Raw genomic sequence first — 4,836 nt, forward strand, 5'->3', positions numbered from 1 at the left:
CTGGCTCAGCCTGATTGATTTAATACATTCGCCAACACATGTATTATTGGTAGTAGTTAGATATTCAGTTTGTTGTGGGGTCCAGTATGAAACTCATACTGCTGGTCATTATTTCACATTCAATTCATTCAAGGCTCCACAGACTTACAACATAGCATGTTGCTGGTAGAGCAAAATCATGAGCCATATACAAAAACAGTCCAAGAGTGACAGACAACAGGTGGACAGTCTTGGGAGCCCTTCACAGGTTCTGGTTTCACTTCGTTGCTGTTCACACTACAAGTAATATTAACTAGTCCTAGTAATACAAGTGCTGTTGAAGTATCCTTCCCTTTCATCACAACAGAAAAAATATTTAAAAATGCCACACATACAGTGGGGGAAAAAATTATTTAGTCAGACACCAATTGTGCAAGTTCTCCCACTTAAAAAGATGAGAGGGGCCTTCCTCATAGGTACACTTACACTATGACACAAAATGAGAAGAAAAAAAATCCAGAAAATCACATTGTAGGATTTTTTATGATTTTATTTGCAAATTTTGGTGGAAAATAAGTATTTGGTCACCTACAAACAAGCAAGACTTCTGGCTCTCACAGACCTGTAACTTCTTCTTTAAGAGGCTCTTCTGTCCTCCACTCGTTACCTGTATTAATGGCACCTGTTTGAACTTGTTATCAGTATAAAAGACACCTGTCCACAACCTTAAACAGTCACACCCCAAACTCCACTATGGCCAAGACCAAAGAGCTGTCAAAGGACACCAGAAACAAAATTGTAGACCTGCACCAGGCTGGGAAGACTGAATCTGCAATAGGTAAGCAGCTTGGTTTGAAGAAATCAACTGTTGGAGCAATTATTAGGAAATGGAAGACATACAAGACCACTGATAATCTCCCTCGATCTGGGGCTCTACGCAAGATCTCACCCCGTGGGGTCAAAATTATCACAAGAACGGTGAAATCCCAGAACCACACGGGGAGACCTAGTGAATGAAAGTAACAAAGCCTACCATCCGCAAGGGCATTGAAGATGAAACGTGGCTGGGTCTTTCAGCATGACAATGATCCCAAACACACCGCCCGGGCAACGAAGGAGTGGCTTCGTAAGAAGCATTTCAAGGTCCTGGAGTGGCCTAGCCAGTCTCAAGATCTCAACCCCATAGAAAATCTTTGGAGGGAGTCCATGTTGCCCAGCAACAGCCCCAAAACATCACTGCTCTAGAGGAGATCTGCATGGAGGAATGGGCCAAAATACCAGCAACAGTGTGTGAAAACCTTGTGAAGACTTACAGAAAACATTTGACCTCTGTCATTGCTAACAAAGGGTATATAACAGTATTGAGATAAACTTTTGTTATTGACCAAATACTTATTTTCCACCATAATTTGCAAATAAATTCATAAAAAATCCTACAATGTGATTTTCTGGATTTTTTTATAGTTGAAGTGTACCTATGATGAAAATTACAGGCCTCATCTTTTTAAGTGGGAGAACTTGCACAATTGGTGGCTGACAATACTTTTTTGCCCCACTGTAAATACTTCAGATATATACTGATACACTACGTGACCAAAAGAATGTGGACACCTGCTAGTCGAATATCTCATTCCAAAATCAGTGCCGTTATTATGAAGTTAGTCCCCCCCCCCTTTGCTGCTATTACAGTCTCCAGTCTTCTGGGAAGGCTTTCCACTAGACGTTGGAACATTGCTACGGGGACTAGCTTCCATTCAGCCACAACAGCATTAGTGAGGTTGGGCACTGATGTTGAGCGATTACGCCTGGCTCGCAGTCGTCGTTCCAATTCATCCCAAAGGTGTTCGATGGGGTTCCACACCGATCTCGAAAAACACTTTCTGTATGGACCTCGCTTTTGACACGGGCATAGTCATGCTGAACCAGGAAAGGGCCTTCCCCAAACTGTTGCCACAAAGTTGTAAGCACAGAATTGTCTAGAATGTGATTGTATGCCGTAGCATTAAGATTTTCCTTCACTGGAACTAAGGGGCCTAGCCGAACCATGAAAAACAGCCCCAGACCATTATTTCCCCTCCACCAAACTTTACAGTTTGCACTATGGTAGCACATTGAGGTAGTCACCTCATACAAGTACCTGGGAGTATGGCTAGACAGTACACTGTCCTCTCAATACATATCAAAGCTGCAGACTAAGGTTAAGTCTAGGCCTGGTTTCCTCTATCGTAATCGCTCCTCTTTCACTCTAGCTGCCAAACTAACCCTGATTCAGATGACCATCCTACCCATGCTAGATTACGGAGATGTAATTTATAGATCGGCAGGTAAGGGTGCTCCACCAATGCTCCTTATAGGACACATCACTGCACTCTGTACTCCTCTGTAAACTGGTCATCTCTGTATACCTGTTGCAAGACCCACTGGTTGATGCTTATTTATAAAACCCTCTTAGGCCTCACTCCACACTATCTGAGATATCTACTGGAGCCCTCATCCTCCACATACAACATCCGTTCTGCCAGTCACATTCTGTTAAAGGTCCCTGAAGCACACACATCCCTGGGTCGCTTGTATTTTCAGTTCGCTGCAGCGAGCGACTGGAACGAGCTGCAGCAAACACTCAAACTGGACAGTTATATCTCAATCTCTTCATTCAAAGACTCAATCATGGACACTTACTGACAGTTGTGGCTGCTTTGCGTGATGTATTCTTGTCTCTACTTTATTGTTCTTTGTGCTGTTGTCTGTACCCAATCATGTTTGTACCATGTTTTGTGCTGCTGCCATGTTGTGTTGCTACCATGCTGTGTTGTCATGTGTTGCTGCCTTGCTATGCTGTTGTCTTTAGGTCCCTCTTTATGTAGTGTTGTGTTGTCTCTCTTGTCGTGATGTGTGTTTTGTCCTATATTTTTTATTTTTTTCATCCCAACCCGTCCCGGCAGACGTTTGTTACACGCTCTGCACTTCAGCACTCGGAGGTCCCGTTCTGTGAGCTTGTGTGGCCTACCAGTTCGCGGCAGAGCCATTGTTGCTCCTAGACGTTTCCACTTCACAATAACAGCACTTACAGGGCAGAAATTTGACAAACAGACAAACTGGGAGCATCCTATGATGGTGCCAGGTTGACAGTCACTGAGCTCTTCAGTAAGGCCATTCTACTACCAATGTTTGTCTATGGAGATTGCATGGCTGTGTGCTCAGTTTTATAGACCTGTCAGCAACGGGTGTGGCTGAAATAGCCGAATCCACAAATTTGAATGGGTGTCCACATACCTTTGTATATATAGGCCTGGTATAGACTAGAAGACATGAAACTGAAATATGATTCTATGTAGAGAACTCGCCATAGCTTCAGATCTTCTAGCCTTTATTTCCAGGTAACACGAGACTACAGCTCTGCACATCTGGTCTCCACCACTAGGGGCTCCGTCCCTGAGTGACAGATGTTTCCCCTTAGTCTGACCCTTACCGCCAGGGCTCAGTGGTACTTCCTCCAGCGATCATGCTCTATAGAGGGAAAACGCAGTCATTAAAGAAAGATTTTCTGAGTTGACAAGCACATGGACACACTTACTGATGTGTGGGTAGCTGCAGGTGTAGCTGTGGATGCAGTATCCAGCGAGCAGCATGGCCACTCCTCCCAATCCACCTTTCCTCACGTCTATATACAGTACCTCCCGTAGTACCACTGCTATCCTAGAGAGAGATAGAAAATGACAGTTGGAAGAGAGAGATATCTTGGGATAATCGAAAAAGATACCGTGTGAGTGAGTGTTTGTGTGTGTGCGGGGTGTCCTACCTCTGTGCAGGGCCAGTATTCCCTGTATGGGGTTGACGGGAGCTCGGTTAGCGATCAAGCCAGGCAGTTCCTTCAGCCTCACCTCCCCTAGAGACAGTGCACCTGCAACTCATCATCTCTTCTACAGGGAGTAGGTGTGTCAAAGGTTAACGGTGTTAGCCAGTCTAAATAAAGTAGGACTAGACAAACACTACTGACCCATTATCCTCTGCTCAGTGCCGTACTTCCTGGTGTTGAGTGGCGCTCTCTCCCTCGTCACGCTCTGATTGGCTGTTGCTGCCTTCGCAACGATGAGAGGGAGAGAGGTGAAGGAAAGAAAAGAGGAGGGGCAGAAAGAGTAGGAGGGTGAGAGGGAGGGGGAGGGGAGAATGGGAGACAGGGAGTGAACCAAGTAGATGCATGAAGCATCAGCCCTTCCAGTCTTGGGCCAGTAAGAGAGCAGGGTGATGACGTTATCTTGAGTCCTATCCTCTGATAGGGCAGGAGCATCTCAAGCGTTGCGTCCATACCTACTACACCCCACTGGGGGGTTCCAAGGGGTATGAGTGAGGAGGGAGGAGGGGAGAGAGGGGCAGGATCAGAGTACAGGGATGGAGAGACAGAGGGAGGGAGAGAAATTAAAAGGCTGGGGTGGGGTGACCCCCTATTCAGGCCAAGGTGGGGTAATCCTGAAGAGGTGACGGAAGGGGCAGAGGGAACAGAGGTGATGGCTGCAAGGGAGGGGGGATGGCTGTGTTGTATGTTGCTGTTATCTCTTATCCTCTCGGTTAGTGTTGTTCCAGTTAGTGAGGTCTGAGGGTGGGTGATTGGACTGAGTTGACTGGGTGCTAACATGCCAACAGTTTCATGGTTACCACTGAGGGCAGGGTTTGTGGTTGAGGTTTGAACAAGGTCAACTGTGAAAAGTCATCTGGTCTTGTTGTATAGATGGATTTTGTTATGATCAGTGTTCGTGGTCTGAACACGATCCAGCACTGTTGAAACGTGGTTGACCGTGAGTGGTCCCTGTTGCTTGTCTTGCTGCGTAGACTGTTTTTATTGAGGTCAGAGGTTATGGT

At 45.9% G+C, this 4,836-nt stretch overlaps 1 long non-coding RNA gene across 1 annotated transcript; it reads right to left on the reverse strand.

Moving 5' to 3' along the window:
* Positions 1 to 3,181: 3,181 nt before the first annotated feature.
* On the reverse strand, positions 3,182 to 3,994 carry LOC116357497 (uncharacterized). Its single transcript, XR_004205522.1, has 3 exons — positions 3,779 to 3,994; positions 3,554 to 3,675; positions 3,182 to 3,486 (listed from the first exon to the last, which is right to left on the reverse strand). It is a non-coding gene; the product is annotated as an uncharacterized LOC116357497 (long non-coding RNA).
* Between the last annotated feature and the right edge of the window lie 842 nt (positions 3,995 to 4,836).

Source organism: Oncorhynchus kisutch, linkage group LG25 (genome assembly GCF_002021735.2).
Source record: "Oncorhynchus kisutch isolate 150728-3 linkage group LG25, Okis_V2, whole genome shotgun sequence".
In the NCBI taxonomy this organism is placed as follows: Eukaryota; Metazoa; Chordata; class Actinopteri; order Salmoniformes; family Salmonidae; genus Oncorhynchus; species Oncorhynchus kisutch.